General features: G+C 36.0%; 1 pseudogene; it reads right to left on the bottom strand.

The window, feature by feature from the left end:
- Window positions 1-7,555: 7,555 nt before the first annotated feature.
- LOC110869010 lies at window positions 7,556-18,432 on the bottom strand (annotated as a pseudogene).
- Window positions 18,433-20,941: the final 2,509 nt, after the last annotated feature.

Raw genomic sequence — 20,941 nt, 5'->3', positions numbered from 1 at the left:
GTTGGGAGACTGTTGATTTTGTTAGAACGAAACTTTTAAAACTACTTTGTTCATGTAATCTTTATTTTAAAAGTTATTCCATTAGTAATTCTTTTTAAACTGTTGCGTTGTAAGTTGGTACCTTATAGATGAATTATTATGCTTTCATAATATTTAGAGTTAGGCTTAACTAGAGCTTTGTTTGTATTTATTTTGATATATTATTACCTATAGTGTTCAGAAATTAATATATTAAACGTATTTTTGATATATTATTACGTATAATTATAATAATATAATATTAAACTTTCAATAATTAATATTTCTTTAATCAATTAATATACTTATTCCCCAACACATCGTACATTAATAAAATTTCACATTTGTTTATTCAAAAATTTAAATATCAGAATCCGTAAGTATTCACACATTTTTTAACGTTTAGTTAATATACCTTATTCTTCACACAATTTTCATTTGTTAGTATATATGTACTTTTAAGTTTAAAAAAATTTAAATTTTCCAACCCGTGAGTATTCACGGGTGATAACCTAGTGACCTATACTAGGAAACCGAATAATACACATTTAATACAATTAATACACATAATCGTAGAGACGATTTCGTAAATCATGCTAATGATTTACGTTATGCTTTTAACGCTCGTTCGGATATTGCTCGGAAAATGCTTGTTCGATTTGACGCTCGGTTGTAAATAAGCCGCTCTGCTCGGTTCGGTTTGTAAACGAGCCAAGCATGAGCAAAGGTCCGCTCGGCTCAGCTCGGCTCGAATTATTATTTTAATTAGTATATATATACATATACATATACATATACATATACATATACATATACACATACACATACATCTACAAACATGTATATACACAAATATAAATTATACATATATATACACACATACACCTATATATATACACACACTTACACATACATATATACTTAAATATAAATTAAATTTATAGTTTTATATGTACCGATCTATTAGATTTTAGTCAACTATATATAAATTTACAACTATATCTATACGTACTAGCCCAATCACGCCAATAAAAAATTAAAATCAAAACTAAGAGTTAAACCCTAAAGCAATAAACCACAATCTGTTCATCGCCTCAATGTTTCATGTCGTTACCCTAAATCGATCATCTCCTGCTCTCAACGTAATTGTTCGTGCAATATGATTATCGCCTCGTTAGCCACAACATTGTTAAGAAAAATATTATGCCATGAAATGTGCATGTTTTTAAAGATATAAAAACTTGAGACCCAACATTGTCACTATCTCTCTAAGCAAATTTAAATTGGGCAACACAGTTGTCCAAATCGCTCGAACTTCGCTCGACGCTCGCTCGGAATTTTTACTGCTCGAAAAATGTTCGCTTGATTTGATGCAGGGCCGGCTCTGGGCTCGGCAAACCCGTGCCGACGCCCGAGGCCCAAAATTTCAAAGGGCCCGAAAAGTTTTTATAAGCTTGTATATATTTATTAAATTATATATTTAGTATATTTATCCCTTTATCATGCAAAAAAAAAAAATATATTGGTGGTGTAGTGACAGAAACCATCTCAAAATAATTCAAAAGTCTTAAGTTGAGTATTTGCTCCATCACTAAGTTATATTTTGTAATTAATTTACCCTTAACCATAATTTTGGGCCCAATTATTTTCGTCGCTCGAGACCTAAATTTTTTCAAGAGTTTTCGGGGACGGCTCTGATTTGATGCTCGGTTTTAAATGAGCCGCTTCGCTCGATTCGGTTTGAAAACGAGCCAAGCACGAGCAAGGGCATTATTCCTTGTGAAATTTCACGAATTAAGATTACTCAAACTGGTTGCAAGCTCACATCTTTGTCTTCTCAATGGTTCGCAAAAGTTATAGAGCTGTGGAAACAGGTAATATTAAGCCCCTACGACTATTTGTTTATCAACAAATTCATTGTTCTCGACGGTTAAAACGGAAGTTTATTCGTCGATTTCTTGATACGAGTTTTGTGAATTTGTGGGTCTTGTTGTTAGTGATTGATATAAACGAATTTCTGAACCTGGGTCTTGAATTTTGACGCATGACACTTGTTTCTTTATACGTGTTAACATATGCCCACCAACTGTTTGATAAAAATGCTGAACCAAAATGTAGCATTTTTATGTTCTTCGTGTGGATTACAAGATTCTTGAGGTGATTAGCGTTTGTGAAAGGATCTCAAGTAGATATCACAATGAACATATATAGGCCTTTACATACAACGTTCGCCATAAAAGTAGTAACAGACTCCTAAGACTCGTTCAAAAGCAAAACAACCACTTGAACTGTTGTCACATAATACCTCCAAAGGCCCTTCTGTTTTCTCTCCTAGTTCTTCTAGTAAACCCTTTAACCATACACAATGGCAAGAGCACACAGTAGCTGCCACATACTCGGCTTCCGTTGAGGATAATGTAACTATATCTTGCTTGCGAGAGCTCCAGCAGATTGCAGCATTGCTGAATACACTCACGTAACCGGAAGTACAACGTCTTTCTTCAACATCTCTCGCGTAATCTCTATCCGTGTATACCACCAACTTCTGTTTAGGATCACTTTCATAAATGAGCCCATCTTGGTTTTAAAATGCGCGCATAATGCGTGATGCGCCCGATGCGCTAATGAGAGCGCATCGCAACAGCTGATGCGATGCGTTTACGTGATGCGAGAATATTGCGCGCATTTCGCATAATGCGCTCATCGCATAATGCGCTCTGATGCACGCAACATTGTTTCTTATGCTTTTTTCCAGATTTTATGAACTGTGTTCGGTTTTTTCCATAATTAACATCTTAGTATGCTTGATTTGAACCAAAAAACACAACTCTTACCTTCTAATTACGTCAGTTGTTTTACTTTAAGTATGTTTTTATAAGTTTTTATGTATAAATAATTTTTAACTATTTTTTTTATAAAGAACGCATCACATACGTGATGCGCTCGTATCGCGCATCACGCATCATATTTTTGGACTAAACGCATCGGAGCGCATCACGCAATTTAAAACCAAGGAGCCCATAATTATACGTACCCTTGAGGTATCTCAGAACACGCTTTGCAGCCATCAAATGCTCCTTTCTTGGGTTGCCATAAACTTTGATAATAGACTGATAACGTACATCATGTCGGGTTGGGTCACGTTTAAGTACATTAGGCTCCCAATCAACTTCTTATATTCAGCTGAGTCTGATTCCCCCCCTACACCAGCCTTGGTGAGAACTGTTCCTGGAAGAATTGGATTAGAGTAAATTGCCATTTTAGTCCTTGTGGTTTGGGCCATTTTGCCAGTTTAGTCCAAAGGTTTCATTTTTAACATCTGGATCCAAAAAGGTTTCATCGTTGCCATTTTGGTCCAACTGACTTAACTCTATCCATATCTGTTAAAGCTGTCAAGGGCATTTTTGTCATTTTATTTTGGTCCAACTGACTTAACTCCATCCATATCTAACAAAAATGCCCTTGGCAGCTTTAACAGATATGGATGGAGTTAAGTCAGTTGGACCAAAATGGCAACGATGAAACCTTTTTGGATCCAAATGTTAAAAATGAAACCTTTGGACTAAACTGGCAAAATGGATCAAACCATAGGGACTAAAATGGCAATTAACTCATTGGATTATTTACTGAATTGACATCCCGCATCTGAAATCATTTCAGTATTTCCTTTGCTGGCATAGAGTGATTCCAGTGGACCTTTGCTGAACTTCTATACCTAGGAAGTACTTCATTTCCCCTAGGTCAGTCATTTTAAACTCCCGTTGCGATCATAAAGGTTGTAAAGAATGTGTTAGTCGTGTGTTTGCATCCATTTAAAGTTTTTAAAAAATGTGTTAGTTGTGTGTTTGCATCATAATCTTGGTTTTAAAAAGTGATCTGCGCACAAAAGCGACGAGGTCTAAAACTGAGGCGTGAAACACAAAAGCGGTGGGCTTTTCGTACCCGAGGCACAAGGTGTTTATATAATTTTTTTATATATCATTATCCCATAGGTTTTTAGCTTCCTTCACCCAAAGTATAGCTATAATTAAGGTTTTTATACCATTTTACTTACATGTACAAGCCAAAAAACCTAAAGTACAACATTTTTCTGCATAAAAATGCCTCACATACATGAGGCGCGCGCCTCAAGCTAAAAGCCCCTAAAACCCTAAAATCTGCGCCTTTTGGGCGCTTCTTGTAATTACTTATTACTCTAGGCGCTGAGTGAAAAAGACCCGGCGCCTGCGCCTCAGTGAGCCTCGCGCCTGACGCGCGCTTTTTAAAACCAAGATCATAATGGCTACGGTTTCTAGATTTATCTGGATTATTGGTTATGGTATGTTACTATGTTCTGAACTTTTAGTTATAATTATTAGCTAAGCAGTTAATGCGGTAAAATATTGGATATCGGTCAAGGACCGATATTTGATATATAGGTTATCTCGGTGAGATATCGGTGGGATATCAGTACTTTTAATATCATGCAGAGTTTATATATATAGCAATTTAACACTAATAATTGAGTGATATATCGGTTATATAGGTCAATATCGCTGATAATATCGGTACCGATATTTGACATTGATATTTTACTAGGGGAGTCTAGGGCTGTAAACGAACCGAACGTTCAGCGAACAGTTCATGAACCGTTCGGCGGGAAGTTCGTTTATGTTCGTTTAATAAACGAACGAACATGAACAAGAAATTTCGTTCGATTAGTTAAATGAACGAAATGAACAGAGGTCTCGTTCGTTCGATTGTGTTCGGGAACGTTCGGTAAGGTGTTCGTGAACGTATTTGTGAACATTCGTTGATTTGCGCTCGTTTATTTTCGTATATTTGTGCTTTAATTAAAGATCTTTGTACTTTCTTATATTTTATTTGTACTTTTTATATTATTAAACTTTTATTTATTTTATTTCCCTAACAATTAAACTAGGAAACCCACTTTCACCTGGTTTATGCATCATTTCCCTTTCATTTCTCATTATTTACATCCACGAATACGATCGACCTCCGTTCCACAATAAGGGATTCAAGTTCGAGTGCTACTCTCTAGGCCATCTATCTTTATCCTTCGTCGCGTTCGCCAAATTTATTTGTGTTTGTTTGTGTTCGTGAACCGTTCGCGAACACGCTCATTTCCTTAATGAACGAACACGAACATAAAACCTCGTTCGGTAAGTGTTCATGAACCGTTCGTGAACACATTTATTTCCTTAACGAACGAACACGAACAAGGCCTTGTTCGTGTTCGTTCAGTTCGTTTACAGCCCTATAGGGGACCGATATATCACTGACATTAACTGCATAGATTATTAGCTCTCGGCATTTTTATTTTATTTTACTGTTTTAGTGTTTCTTACCGACATTAACTGCATAGATTATTAGCTCTCGTCATTTTTATTTTATCTTACTGTTTCAGTGTTTCTCTATTGATGTTTCATCTCAGTTTATATACAACTAGGCAAGTAAAGGCTGTTAAAAGTTTTCTCAAGGCCTGCTGCTGGAAGACTCCGTCCTGCGTTCATGGGCAAGCCTTTGTAAGGCTTCTAAACGGTTCGACCCATTCACTCTTTAGCTAATTTTAATAGGTTTGACCCATTTGACTGTCTTATAACCCAAATTGACCCCATTTTTTTAATAGGTTTGACCCATTTGACTGTCTAAACGGTTCGACCCATTCATTCCGGGTAGGTTATACAAATGGGCTTAGGTATAATTGCTTGTTTAGATTAGCCCATTGTTTTTCTTTTGGAGCTAAAATAGATCTTGGGCCTATATCCCGGGTCTAGTTTAGTTCTTTGTTGTATTCTTTTATTCTTGAGTAAACTGTCATTTTGGTCCCTGAGGTTTGGTCACTTTTGCCACTTTAGTCCAAAACTCAAACTTTTTGCATCTGGGTCCCTGTGGTTTCAGTTTTATTGCCATTTTGGTCCAAAAATGAAATCAGGTCATATTTGTCTCATAAAATCTTGCAATTTTGTCATTTTCCTCATGGGCAAATCAGGTCATATTTGTCTTATAAAATATGGTACTTATTTATAAAAAATAAATGATCATTTTGCCCTTGCGGAAAAGGACAAAATAGCAGGATTTTAAAAGACAAATATGACCTGATTTCATTTTTGGACCAAAATGGCAATAAAACTGAAACCACAGGGACCTAGATGCAAAAAGTTTTGGACTAAAGTGGCAAAAGTGAGCAAACCACAGGGACCAAAATGACAGTTTACTCTTTATTCTTTTCTAAGAAATGTTTGACCGGGGATTCCCCGTTTCCCAAAAAAAGGTTGAGCAGGGCACGTGTGTTTTGCAAAGGCGAATCACTTACTAATTCTTTGTGTCTCGTCAATTAGTTAACTTTTTTTTGAACGGCCAACGAATCCTCCAAACGGGCTACTGGCGAAATTCACCACATCGGGATACATTCGCCTCCGAACCGGGGAAAACCCTCACCTAGGGCCGAAGCCCGTGAACACTCGCCCAAAGGCACGACAGTGCGGTGAGGTAAAACCCGCTCAGTTCAAGGATCGAACTAGCGATCTCCACCTATTCGCCTAGTCTCCCATCATCACCAGGTGCCGCAGAAAATAATGGGAAGGGCAGGAATCGAACTTGGGTCCCTTAGAACACCAAGACTCTCCCCTACCACTCCACCACCACCTCATTGGCCGTCAATTAGTTAACTAACCCTACCGTCTTAATCAGCTTAATGGATGTATCAAAAATATGTATGCTTAATGAACTTACTGCTAATGCGAATAATTCGACTATCAAAGTTCGTATTGTTACAAATTGCCTGTGTTTATTTATACAACTTAATAATATGATTAAAAGTTAATTTATTTATTAAAAGGCTCATGACGCGATTATAAACTTGTATAGCCAATTTTATTATTGTGAGTTTTCGTACACATTATCATAGTAAATTTTTTTATGCTATCAATAATAGAACAAATGCTCAAAATTTAGCGATAGATTTCCAACCCTAAGAAATTTTTTTACCCCATGAAAAAAATCCATGGCCCGTCATTATTTACAGCAATAATGTAATCTAAGTGTTGGTATCAGAATCGTCGGACACCCAGGACCATTCGGAACGGACCGGGTTGTTATTATATTCACAATCACAATCAATCATATAACAACGATCGCAGAACTTCATTGTAACAATAATGAACGAACAGTAATACGAATGATTTGAATGGAAAAAACTTACTGATCGAAAAACAAACAGAAATACTTGCAGCACTCGATAATAACATAAACTGACTTCGAATACCTTCAACAAATGTCTGTTACAACGCTACGAAATAGAACAATGATGCAGGGTTCTTATAGGTGTGAAACGGTGCCTCTATACGGTCGCGTCTTTTCCTTAAACGGTGTATCCTGAATAACCGTTGCAGCAGTTACAACAAAGAGACACACCGTTTCACCTTTGGGCTTTATAAACCCTTGACCCGTATCATATTTCTATCGGACTGGACTATAAACAAACTGACACGGACATTGTTCTTTGACCCATACTGGACTAAAAATAACCTGGACAAACATGGCCTACGGCCCAACCGAAATAAACTAAACATAATAATAAAGTCTGACCCATTAACTAAAATAAACATAACGTAAACGCGGCCCATCAAGAAATACGTGCTTAACTTTCGATCTTCACTAAGTTAACATAGCTTCGTATATCTACAATGATTCAAGCTGCCAGTTTTTTCAACAGAGCCACCACATCCGCAGAAGAATTCAAGAGATACTTTGCGGTTGACTGCTGTCTTCCAACTGCACACAAGTAGTTGTCACCCTGGAGATCTAGCATAGACGTCATGTTGGATGCATTTATGGTCATGTTTCTATTCACGGGGCAGCAGCTATTGTCACTATCTGAAGCTATACCTGAATGGTCGTCGGCTTTGGTTTCTTCTTCTGAACGATTTGGAAACTGCTTGTCGATGGGACTCCCTAAACTTGAGTGGGTCGGGGCTGCTGTTGTAGCAGGAAGCTCCAAATCAAAAAGCGTGTATATATCTTCGTCCTAAAACATTTATAAGCACATAGTCAAGTAGAGATTGCAAATTGTATGCATTAATACTTGTAGTTGCAACAGCGGCGGACCTAAAGAAGGTCCAGGCGTAGCACGGGCTACGGCTCAACTTTTTTCCGGTAGTGTAAATTTTTATTTTCTTACTAAGGACAACTCGAAACAACTACGAGGACACCCCTCAAAAAAAATTTACAAACCAATAATAAGCCCAGTTTGGTGATGATGATACAAACCCAAATAATAAGCCCAAATAACTAAATAATAGCATATTAGATTAGCCCAAATAACCAAATAATAGCCAAAATAATTAAAAAAAAATTCGAAATTGAAGCTTGTCAAGACGGATTTACGCAATCGAATCGGGCCGGAATTTTTGAACAATGCTACGGTTTGTGAGGTCGAAAAGAATTTTTTACTTTATTTATTTATTGTTTTTTTTTAATATTGTATCATTGCACGGTAAAAAAAAAAAATTCTGGATACCCCTGAGTTAATGTTCTAGTTCCGCCACTGAGTTGCAAAATACGCAGGCGTGATAATGAGTCAAAAAGGTTATCTTTCGATACATATCAAAATGGGTTGGGTCAGGTTAAAAAACCTATGGGATATATACAAAAAACTATATAATCATCTTTGAGATGATGGTGTTTACATTTTGTTAAAATCTCTGAGGCAAAAAGACCAAAGTGTCCCTAATTCAAACTTAAAGTTCTCAAGACATTACCTTTGGAAGGAAATGACCGACACATAGCACATAGTCGATTGGAAGCTTCATGTCTTTGTCGCGTATAACTTGACCTAAAATGCCATGTATGCCTACACCCTAAATAGAATTCACAAAAAAAAAAAAGTGGTCAAATATCAATGCAGGTTTCATGCTATAAAGCATCATCTAAAAAGGGTGAGAAAAAGGTCAAACCTTTGAGACACCATTGACTCGAACCTCAACGGACCGCTCGCCTTGAACAATGTCTACTGAAGCATTTGATATGGGTCCATTCCTCAAGTGATTCAACAAGTCATTTGCTTGACGTCTTCCAAATTCGAAATCTTAACCAAAAGGACAGGAAAAGTTAATAACCTGAGGTTACAAAATATTACAAATTAATGAAATGCAGTTGGGTACAAACCTGAATACTTATAACTCCAAACGATTGACGTCTCGCGAAGCTCACAGTAAGACCGTGGAGTTCGCGTAGTGAAATACTCGAAAACATGCTGCAACCAGCATCAAGTTTCAAGAACAAGTTGGAAAATTTCAAGAAAAAATAATGGGTCATCTGACCCGTTTGACCAGTGGGGGGGGGGGGATATTCCACGGTCCTCCCAACCGCCGAGGTGATCCCACCTCGCAGACTGCCACCCAGCAAGCCTGAGTCTGGGGGTAAATCCGCTACCGTAGGGGCATTGGGAACGAGCAAGACTCGAACCCGCCACCTCCGGGTTAGAATGCGGGCTGGTGGCCATTGGGCTGACACCAATGGTTGACCCGTTTGACCAGTTACTAACCCGCGTACTCAGAATAGAAAAAAAACATAAATACGCATGCACGCACCTTCAGGCTCGCGATCCAATCTGTATGTATATTATTCGTCAAGTTTTGTGACCAATTCTTGTCGGTTGTTCTTATAAACACACCATGTTCGGCTGCAAGCCATACATTATAATCTTCAAAGTTCTGCAGAATCATTGAGTCAACAAAATTCAGGTTGCAACTAAAAAGCAAGAAATTTAAATGCAGTTGCAAATAAAAAGCCTGTTACCTTTTCGAGTACGCAACGCTGGCTCCCACTTATAATAACAACCGTTGACGTTGGATCATCACAAAGCCTCTTTAAAGGCTGTTCTAGCTCAGGGTGTAGATTAAGTTCCGTTTGTTTAACTTGATCAGCCATTCCATCAGCATTCACCGGTTTGGTTAACGTTTCATTGAACCCCTATAAAGTAAAATTACCCATTTACCCCTTCTTTAAAGCTAGCCGAATATGATAAAAAAAAATAGGATACAATACCAATATGATCATACGGTTACTCGAACACCGATAGCGGTCAACTGCAAGTTCAGTTTGAAGCTGCGGTGGAATCTGTTTAGTTCTCAGCTGCGCTTCCGCAACCGTATCATCAAGTTCACTATATGAGGAAAAAAAAAAACTAGTTACAGAAAAATATAAAGAAGTAAACACAAATTAAAGAACACAAACCTAAGAAAAGTTTCAGCCCATTTTTGACATGTATGAGTAATGACATGCATGAAGTTATGGTTGTGTCGTTTTTCCCTCTCTTCAGAAGGCATATCGAGAGCATACAGAATCGAAGAAGCTACGTCTGTGATATTCCATGGATTTACCAAAATCGCCCCTGCACCAAGAGACTGTGCTGCTCCTACAAACTATGTAAATGTAACATGGAAATTGGTTATATTACGATAAAACAATGGTGTGAGCGCTAAAATATGTATGCGTAACTAAAACGCCTTTCTTTGAAGCTTGGCAGGCCACAAATTCGTAGCTTACAAGATTCATTCCGTCCATTACAGATGTAATGAGTGCCACATCTAATCACATTGTACTTTAGTGAGCATTATATTAATTATTAAATAAAATAATAGTGGAATTATCAAAATAAGAGTGAATTTCAAGGATTGTCCTTTATCTTTATACCCATTTTCAGGCGCTGTCCTTTATGTTCAAAATTGACGAGTTTTGTCCTTTATGTTTTCATATTATACACGTTTTGTCCTTTAGGCCTAACCCAGTTAGTTTTTTCAGTTAAATTTGGTCATGTGCTTTGCACATGAGGGCATTTTTGTCAATTCAAAGGTTGCAGAAGCTTTGAGCAGTAAATCTGTGGTTGAACTTACCTTTGAATTGACAAAAATGCCCTCAATGTGCAAAGCACATGACCAAATTTAACTGAAAAAACTAACTGGGCTAGGCCTAAAGGACAAAACGTGTATAATATGAAAACATAAAGGACAAAACTCGTCAATTTTCAACACAAAGGACAACGCCTGAAAATGTGTATAAAGATAAAGGGCAGTCCTTGAAATTCACTCTCAAAATAATATACCAGCCACGGCGTATAGTGCACATAACGTATTAAAGTCAAGCGATTGATCCTGCAAAAATGCACAAGAAAGCGAGCCATTTCACAAAGAAAACATGAAAAAAAGAAGACGGATCAAAGAGACACACCAAAAAATGAACCGGCACCGATGTAAGCTTCCCAAATCTTCCATTGATCTGCCCAACAATTTCATGAACATGACGTGCAAGCTTTTTATCTGTCAAGAATTCAAAATGTTCATTAGGAAGAGAGAAAACATAAACGGTAGAATGAGGAAAGAAAGAAAGAAAATGGCCAAACATACACATAGGGACTTCGGTTCTTGTTGGCACAGCAATCTGCACTAGAACAACTTTATCACACCAATTTGGATTGTCTTTAAGAAACTTTTCAAATGCTAGCAACTTTTCGGGTATTCCCTTAATCACGTCAAGTCGGTCAACTCCTAGAATTACCTGCAAGATTAAAAGCTTCAGTTTCTGCAACCTTTTTTTATTAAATCACATGCAGAAGAGGGTTCTATTAACTCACCTTTTTACCGCCAAATCCCCCCTCAAGTTCTTTTATACGATCCTGGACTTCTAGGAGTTGAACGGTTTGTACAAATCTATGAGAATCTATCCCAATAGGATACTGAGGTTTGAAGAAATATAAATGACGATAACCACAAGTAATTAAGTAAGTTTAATAATAAAAAATATGATATTTATAAGCAAATATACCGCAGCTATACGAGTAACTCTCCCTTGATCTTGCACTCCTACAAGAGTCCCCTCAAGCCCGAGAATATGTGTGCACGCGCTCATAAAATTCCTCGCGTAATCGTAAGTATGAAAACTAAGGAAATAACACCTCTTGAGTTATAATAGCCACAATATAATATATCATATATTGGTATATAAAACAGGGGGTAATAAGCAATGTTGTAGAAGGCGCTAGGCGCTAGTCGGGCGGTGAGGTACAGCCTAGGGATTAATCGGAATGGGATTTTTGTATGTATTTTTTCAAAATTATATATATATATATACCCAATAATATAAAAATAATACTTCAAAATTCACATAAATACTTCAAGTTTCAGATAGTATGGTTCGATTTTGACCAATTTTGACCGCCTAGGACCGATTTTGACCGACTAATATTGTCCGATTAATCCGATTTTTGACCGCCTAGGACCGATTTTGACCGCCTAGGACCGATTTTGACCGATTTTTGACCATGACCGATTAATTGACCGCCTAGCTCAAAATTAGGCAGTAAGTGACCGCCTAGCGCCTAGGCGCCGATTAATCGGCCGCCTAGGCCGATTTCTGCAACAGTGGTAATAAGTAATTACCCGACTAAATCAGCTGCAAGAACGGCTGTTATCAGCTGTGATCGAGATGGCATTGTCCTATACGTCTCAGAGGACGGAAACGGTGTGTGTAGAAACCAACCAACTCTCGTATTCGGTCTCTTTTCTTTTAATAAACTTGGAAGAAACATCAGATGGTAGTCGTGGCACCAAACAACATCGCCTTGTTGATAATTTTCTTCAATAACATCTGCAAACATCTGATTCGCCTTTATTTATGTATGCATCAAACTGTGATTGGAAATTAACATAAGCGTCAAGCCCATCGTCTTGAGCAAGTCCCCGACTATGAAAAAGTGGCCACATTATGTTGTTGCAGTAGCCGTTGTAATATAAACGGACAAGGTCTTCATCAAGAAAGACCGGCACACATCTCTGCAAATCAAGTGATCAACATATGACTATAAAAGATGGAACTTTTTTTAATTGTAAGCTATATAAACTAAAGATAGGGGTGCTAAACGGGTCGTGTTCGCAGGTTGGCGGGTTCAACCCGACCCGAACCCGAAAATGTGTCATACATATGAACCCGAACCCGACCCGGATATTCTCAGGCTGACCCGAACCCGACCCATTCAACCCGAATTTTTTTATTTTTTTATTTTTTTCAACAAATTAATATATGAAAATTAACATGTACTACAAAAAACACAAATTTATATAATAAAATTACATTAAAATCATAAAATATTATGTCAATTTCCCTTTTTAAGTTATATTTATGACATAAAATTATACACCTAATCAAATTATGACATAAAACATATTGTAAAAATATAATTTTAATATAAATGGGTTAAATGGGTCAACCCGTCAACCTGACCAGGTTGACCCGAACCTGACCCGTTTAGCTAAACGGGTTCGCGGTTTCAACCTGAAACTGACCCGAATCCGTTTAGACTAAACCCAAATCCGCGAATTCCGTGTTAGGTTCGTGTCGTGTTTTCGGGTCGTGTCAGAAATTCACACCCCTAACTAAAGATGATGGATGTATTGAACAAACCATCTGGGCCAAAGATTCTGTAAGAGATTTGCGTTCTGTATCACCGGGAACATTCACACCAGCCCATCCGATCCATCTTGTTTCAATCTCCGTTATCCCTTCAAAATATTTCAGCCCATTAGTTTAAACTCTTTCCTTCGAAAACGAGAGAACGTACCTGGAAGGGCGCTGACTAAGCCGCCGTCACTCTTTTTAAGCTGCCATGCATCACCCTTCTGTACCGCTGATACAGGAAGGCGATTGGCTACGACAAGCACTCGATGTTTGCAAGGCTGTTCATCTTGTATCTCACATTTTTTCAATTCATCCTGCAATTAAAACACAACTTTCATTTCACATTTCTTGTATCTGAATCACAAAAATAAGTTATAGAGTTAATTACACAAATGGGTCCTGTGGTTTATACATAATTTCGCCTTTGGGTACTAACTTCTTTTTTTAACAGGTTTAGGTTCTATGGTTTCAATTTTGTAACACCTTTGGGTACTAACACCAAAATTACTTAATTAATGACTAAAATACCCTTGCATTTTTTTAAGTTTATCAATGTAACACATTTGGGTACTAACACCTAATTTTATTTAAGTTTAAATCAATTTTACAAAATCTATTTATTTTTTTATTTTCATTATTTTATTATATCTCTTAATTAACATAAACTCTATTTATTTTTTTTATTTTCATATTTTTATTAAATTTCTTATTTAACATAAAATCTACTTGTTACACCAGTATTTGTTTAAATATATTTTTTAAATAAAATCTACTAGCTATATAGTTTTATGTAAATTAAATTTTTGTTTTCAATTTTGGATTGAATGATTGATAATAATAAATATCTTTCATGTAAAAAAATTTAAGCCTTTTTTAACTAGTTTTTTTGTTCATTTACATTTTACTATTTTAGAAAGATATTTAATTTACATAAAACTATATAGCTAGGTATTTTAGATAAAACTATATAGCTAGGTATTTTAGATAAAACTAAAAAAATTTAAGCCTTTTTTTAACTCCTTTTTTTGTAAAATAGATATTTAATTTACATAAAACTATATAGCTAGTAGATTTTACTGGTGCAACTAGTAGATTTTATGTATATTAAATATCTTTCTAAAATAGTAAAATGTAAATGAACAAAAAACGAGTTAAAAATGGCTTAATTTTTTTTACATGAAAGATATTTATTATTATTATTATCAATCATATATATCCAAAATTCAAAACGAGTAAGGTTTACATTATTTAAAACTAGTAAGAAATTTAATTTACATAAAACTATATAGCTAGTAGATTTTATTTAAAAAATCTATTTAAAAAAATACTGGTGTAACAAGTAGATTTTATGTTAAATAAGAAATTTAATAAAAATATGAAAATAAAAAAAATAAATAGACTTTATGTTAATTAAGAGATATAATAAAAAGATGAAAATAAAAAAAATAAATAGATTTTGTAAAATTGATTTAAACTTAAATAAAATTAGGTGTTAGTACCCAAATGTGTTACATTGATAAACTTAAAAAAATGTAAGGGTATTTTAGTCATTAATTAACTAATTTTGGTGTTAGTACCCAAAGGTGTTACAAAATTGAAACCATAGAACCTAAATCTCTTAAAATAAAAAGTTAGTACCCAAAGGCGAAATTAGGTATAAACCACAGGACCCATTTGTGTAATTAACTCTAAGTTATATGTATGCTTCTCAGTTTCATAATAATAAAGTTTGCTCAGTTTCATAAATAATAAAGTTTGCTGGCCTTTAAAAAAACAAGTGAAATACCAATGGGGCATGCAAATCGAAACCTGTTGATTATTAAGATAGGAAAATCAAATGGTCAACAATAGTCAACACCAATAAAGTCAACAGGGTGATAAAGTCAATGTGTATTGATGTTTATAAAGTTTGGGTTGAAAGTGTAAAGTGACAGAAAGTTAGAGGCTTTAACTAAAACAGAATTTCAGGGGCCTGTTATGTCAAGATGAAAGTTAGGTTGTTCAAATGGTCAACGACAGTCAACAGCAATAAAATCAACAGAGTGAGTCAATCAATGTGTGTTAATGTTTGGGTTGAAAGTGTAAAGTGACAGAAAGTTAGAGGATTTAACTAAAATAGAAGTTCAGGGGCCTGTTATGTCAAGATGAAAGTTGGGTTGTTAGAAGCCGTTAATAGCTGCAATTACATACATTGATGAAAGAATTACTTACCATGTTAAATGCAATCTAGTCACAGCAAAAGCAAAAGAATGAAGAATCTAGCACTTTGAACAATGAAGAAGAGGTGTGTGTTGAAGTGGTGATGAAGTGAGGTTGAAGAAGATGTATGAATTTAATACATATTTATAATCCATGCATATTAACAAGAATTTGTCACCTTTACTTCATTAAACATTTCCTTCCATCTTTGTTATAATTATAGAGTGTCATTATACTCAATTAAACATTTCCTTCTATATTTTGAATAATAACATTTTCTTAATTGTTAGTTTAAATTATACTTTTATTAATACTTTTTTTTTAATAAAGTTGCTATTAATATCACTGTGTATTGATGTTTATAAAGTTTGGGTTGAAAGTGTAAAGTCACAGAAAGATAGAGGCTTTAACTAAAACAGAAGTTCAGGGGCCTGTTATGTCAAGATGAAAGTTAGGTTGTTCAAATGGTCAACGATAGTCAACATCAATGTGTGTTGAGCCTTATAACTGAAATTTGAAGATGTCACACTAATAATTGTTATTGTTATTAACGGATTTTAAAAATTAGAGAATATTGTCCCACAAACTTGTCCAATTTGACAATAGAATGGGTTCTTTCTTCATATCCATGCATAAAAATATGAATCTTGCTAGTATATTTCACCATATATATAATAACTACTCTAAACAAAACTAAACATGTGCCGTTGAAATCCTGTACTGAAGTCTTTTCTGTCTGATCCTACGGAAACCAAAAACGGATGATCGAGCATAAGACCATCCACGACTCTCATCTCTTGCATCTAATTACCGTTGAACACACACACACACACATTGCTACTATGCAATATATTTATAACAGACCAACCCCAAAGGTAAAGAAAAATATATTTATAACAGACCAACCCCAAAGGTAAAGAAAAGAAGAACCAAAGAATCATTATATCACTAATAAGGTTCTACTCACATCAAATTATACATCTTTTTGTTAAAACTTACAAAAATGTATTCAACTGCCAAATAAGTAGATAATAACAATAATTCTCTAATTGTGTCTTTGTTTTTGTGTACAGCTTAACTTCTAATGACGACTGGTTCGAGGTGATTTCGACTTAGGTTTCATGCTGGCTCGTCGAATCACATCCCAAGGTTTCTGTGGAGCACTAACGCCCTGCTGTGTCGCACTCGTACCCGGGTGAGTCGAAGGCAAAACCCGTGTGCTTTGACTTTTCCCTTGGAAGTAGGGCAAAGGCATACCTCCTTTCCTCTTCTGGTAATCCCGCACCGATAGACTCTGGCTCGTGTCTGTGGATTTCCTGAACAATTTGGTAATCATATGGGTAGAACCATCTCTGAGCCCTGAAATCATGCACAATCATTTTTAAAGAACAACATATGAATCAGTATGGGAACAAAACTAAGGTCACACATTTGAGGACTTTTTAACCAACATACCCCAACTAGTTCTATACTTGTCCGGTGGATGGGTATATTAATGGTATAATGATATATAAAGGAATGAGAATCAAGATACAATAACCTTAGACACGATGACGTTATACAATAACTTTTTCCTATAGGTTTAAATGTATACATAAGGGACACAAAGGTTATTAAACTGTAAAAAAAATGTACATGAAGACCATCCCCTAAACACAATTAGTTAGTTAGACCATGTGTAGTGGTTAAGAAATATAATGCCCCCACCATGGGGCATTATCCGACACGTGGCAACCCAGTCAGCATGGGGCGTTATTGCAAAATTGGCGTAGTGGGAATAATGCCCAAATAATGTCCCTTTCAATCCTTAAACAAAAAATAAAAAAAATAAAAAATAAAAAAAAAAAACAAAGTGATTTCTCATTGGTGGGTCAACACAAGTCAAAGCTCCAACAATTGCAAAATGGCGTTTTAATAATCACGCCACATTCATTTTTTTTTGAAAAATAACGCCCGGTAACGCCCTGTGTAATGGCGGCGAGGGCGTTATAAGGCGTTTTTTTTGAAAAATTTTTAAAAATCACGCCCCACTACGGGTGGTCTTATAAGTCTCAAATTGACCCATTTACCCCTTAACATCCATTCTTATATATGGTGTCTACATGTCAACACTCGAAATAATTACTGGAAAATCTCTATAAACCATGCTTCTTCTAATGGAATCCTCTGCAATTAATGTACATCATTCAACTGTATGTTCTGTCACTAATTCTCTCTTAGCTGAATGACTGTGAATCAGCATCTCCTTTACAAACAATAAATATCCGAGTTTTGCCTTTACGAATTACGTACTCTGCAGTATGGCAACAACTTCACATGATCAGAAAGCAAAATGGAAACGAAAAAGACAGAAACACACAAGATAAGAGCTCGCATTATAACACACCATGATCTAGTGCGCTCATCCATCACCCTACTTCTTTCTACTTCCGTTAGTTAGATCTTCTAACCTCCTCTCCGATTCTTCTTTGTGAACTAAAATCCAAAACTAAACCTAAATTCAAAATTAGGAAGATTTACCTTCAAATCTATGCAAGAAATAAGAGTGAAAATGAAGAGGAAGACATTTTTGGGTAAAAGGTTTGAACAGGGAGTGGTTATTCCGATGAATAGAACCTTGGTTTTAACACGGTGAAGACTAGACTAGACTAGACTGAGGCACTGGTGGTCTGGGTTGGATCCTTGAGCCAAACGGGTTTTACTGGTAATTTCACTGTCGTGCCTACAGACGGGTGGGTTACCGGGTTTTTCCCAGAATTGGTGGTGGACTCGGGTTACTCTCAGAGTACTCCGTTTGTCCAGTGGGTGCCCCAAGAGTGCTCGAGATTGAGTTTATTGACCGTTAAAAAAAAAAACTTCTATCAAAATGAAACTAAAAAAAACCTCCTCTTCTAGAAGGTTTCTTTGAATTACAAGAGTCAGGATTTAACCATATCTTTAGGGCTGTAAACGAACTGAACGTTCAACAAACAGTTCGTGAACCGTTCGGCAGGAAGTTTGTTTGTGTTCGTTCGTTTAATAAACGAACGAACATGAACAAGAAATATTGTTCGATTAGTTAAATGAACGAACATGAACAGATGTCTCGTTCGTTCAGTTGTGTTCGTGAACGTTCGATAAGGTGTTCGTGAACATTCATTCATCTACATTCGTTTATGTTCGTTTGTTTGTGTTTCAATTAAAGATTTTTGTACTTTCAGGTATTTTATATGTACGTTTTATATTATTAAATTTTTATTTAATTTATTACCCTAACAATTAAACTAGAAAACCCTATTTCACCTTGTTTATGCATCTTTCCCCTTTCCTTTCTCATTATTTACATTGACGAACACGATCGACCCCCGTTCCACAATAAGGGATTCAAGTTCCAGTGCTGCTCTTTGGGCCATCCACCTTTATCCATCGTTGCGTTCACCAAATTTATTTGTTGTCACGACCCCCGACCCCACCCTGGCCGGAATCGGTGCCGTGAGCAGTCCAGTGGTACCGGTGATTATTTTGAAAAACATTGCAGCGGAAATTTCATCAGGACCGTGAGTTAGGAAAAATATCAGAGTTTAGAAACACCGGATTTTATTTAAAAAGATGGGATAAATTCCATGTTTTACAAAGGTAGCTTTTAAATAAAAACAGTATTTCTTAATTTGAAAATAAGCCACTTCTTGAAGTCCTTCAGTGTCGGATCCAATCCTTACTCCAATCTATTGTAATTACCTGAAACGCGTTTTAAAAAGATTTTGTCAGCGGGAAATACTGAGTGAATTATTCTAGTTACTGGAAAATGACGCATTTATTATAATTCACAGTGGTAAGATCTTTTACAATGTCTCTGATATCAACCAACTACCCACAGTACTTTACCACTCGATCCATTGGCCCATACGTCCAATGGTATCTGTGATTATGGTCATATCACCCAATGGCTGCCCCAATGGTGAAGATTATCAACTAATGTGCACAATACCCCACATACCGGCTGTAATTTGGTGATTCACATAAACTTAATCACTGTAAGTTATAATTCTGAAAATAATTTGGAGTATTGTAAATAGTCACAAACTGTGATAAAAGAATTTATAAAAAGAGAATAACTCACAAATCAGCATGCAGGATTGAGTTAATAAACTTCCTGATTCTACTTCTTCCGATAATTAGACATTCCTTTATTATTCTGGATCTTCTGATGATTTTATAGTTTGTTTGATTGTAAGGGTGTAGTTGGGAGTATTTTTTTTTGGTGGTTTAACAGAATGGAATACGTATTGGTGTAAAACCTAAATCAAATCTTAACGAATTTTACAAGAACCAGGTTAATGATCAATACAGCAGTTACGATAATTCCCCGAGATTAATTTTTACAATGAATGTCCAAGTGCAATACTTCAGCTCATTTATCAAAATGACAAACGACAAAGTATAGTACTTCAACTCGTATATCGAATTATCGACAACGACAAAGTACAATGCTTCGGCTCATTATCGAATTATCGACAACGATAAAGCATAGCCCAATGTGGGCGGCACTTAGGCATTCCTTGGATATATTGATCCCGGAATGAATCGTAATAGCGATTGAGTAATTACCCTGTTCTGCGGCAGCGATTCGATAATTGTGTGTGTGTGTTGGACTGTTTTGCTTATAACTCGACCTACGTAACTCCGATTTTCTTCGTTCAAGTGTCAAAATTCAAGTCCCAACCCCTGCTATTTATACTGAAAATTTGACACCGTCGCGTAGCGCGAGGGGGTACCCCCTTAGGCGTCGCGCTACGCGAGTGACCACCCTATTTTCATAGGGTAGCCCTTCATGCATGTAGGCTTGCTGTGTCGACAGATTTTAAATTTTCGAATTTTATAATCAGTTATGAAGATAATCGTAACTAGGGTTTTGCCCCCCCGGAATTTTAGGGGCCCTGATCCTGATTCTGATTGCTACGAAAATTTAAGGAGTTGTGCAGGATTACTTAAGTGTCTCAATTATGGTTCCCTATTGGGTAAAATAATAATAGGCATGACTTTTTATAAAAGTTTGGTAATAAAATAGAAATAATAAATAATAGTTTTGGGTAGCTCACAAAAAGAGAATAAAATGGTGAGAAAAAGGAATGGACCCACTGTGTAACTTTAGGGTTCAACTAGAAGGACTCCTGGTATAAATTTTGGGTATAATTTTTAAGATATAAAAAAATATATAATGCACTCGTGTTAAGTATAGTACCCTAATTCGAAGTTCCGAGATAGAATCCAAACGAACTTAGTCGGGCAG

Source organism: Helianthus annuus, chromosome 7 (assembly GCF_002127325.2).
Source record: "Helianthus annuus cultivar XRQ/B chromosome 7, HanXRQr2.0-SUNRISE, whole genome shotgun sequence".
NCBI classification, from domain to species: domain Eukaryota; kingdom Viridiplantae; phylum Streptophyta; class Magnoliopsida; order Asterales; family Asteraceae; genus Helianthus; species Helianthus annuus.
Note: the sequence above shows the minus strand (reverse complement) of the source record. Positions and strands in the feature narration are given on the sequence as shown.